The following is a 786-nucleotide window of genomic DNA, read 5'->3' as shown; positions in this document are numbered from 1 at the left end:
CCGCCCGGCGCTGACGGGGCCCGGCCGCCTCCTCGCGCCTCACCGGGACAGCGGGCAGGGCCCTGGGGAGCCGAGGCGCTGCTGCCGCTCCGGCGGGACACGCGGCGGAGGCTCCGAGCGGGGCCGGGCTGCCCTCGGCGGCGCTGAGGGCGCCCGGAGCTCCCGGGCCTGGCGGGCACGGCCCGAACTGCAGCCGCTCGTCCCTCGGCCGGCCCGCGGCTCCGCACTGGCACTTTGAGAGGCCTCCTCAGAAAGGAGGGCTCAGCCCAAGCGTTGAAATGCTGCCGTAGTCCCGGATAAACCGGCAGAGAGGGAAAGCCATGAAGAAGGAAGCCCCTAATGCAGGAGAAGGGAAGCAGTCCCTTCACAGATAGGAACCGGCCATCCCCTCAGGCACAACATTCCTGCCTCACGTACCTGCAGGACGAGCAGCGCGATCACGTGCTGGGTTAAGTGCCTGTCCTTAAAGAAGAAAATAACATCCCTTTAACTCACACAAATATTGCGAGCAAGTCAGAATAATTTCTCTCCTCATCAGTGCAATTGGCTAAATTAGAATCAAGATGACATTTCTGCATTGTTCCAATTTGTACACTCAGGCCAGGGAATTGAGTTTTTCCCTGATGCGTTCAGCTGACTGGGAAAAAAATAAATGCAATACAAATGCAAGCACAAGGAAGCTTAGATGTGTGAAAAAACAGTGAAAACAGTGAAAAAATCAATAAACATAAAAATTACTGCCCAAAACCAAATCGAAGATGGTAACTCTTAAAGGAAAACAACATG

At 55.7% G+C, this 786-nt stretch overlaps 1 protein-coding gene across 1 annotated transcript in view; it reads right to left on the bottom strand.

Moving 5' to 3' along the window:
• ANKLE2 (ankyrin repeat and LEM domain containing 2) overlaps positions 1-105 on the bottom strand; it is a 17068-nt gene extending 16963 nt beyond the window's left edge. The window contains exon 1 of the mRNA XM_027689598.1: positions 44-105. The gene's annotated coding sequence lies outside the window, so the exon portion shown is untranslated. The remainder of the gene's footprint in view (positions 1-43) is intronic.
• Between the last annotated feature and the right edge of the window lie 681 nt (positions 106-786).

The sequence above is a fragment of the Neopelma chrysocephalum genome, unplaced genomic scaffold (assembly GCF_003984885.1).
Source record: "Neopelma chrysocephalum unplaced genomic scaffold, ASM398488v2 Primary Assembly neopelma1_77, whole genome shotgun sequence".
Lineage (NCBI taxonomy): Eukaryota > Metazoa > Chordata > Aves > Passeriformes > Pipridae > Neopelma > Neopelma chrysocephalum.
This window is presented reverse-complemented; position numbering and strand designations above follow the sequence as displayed.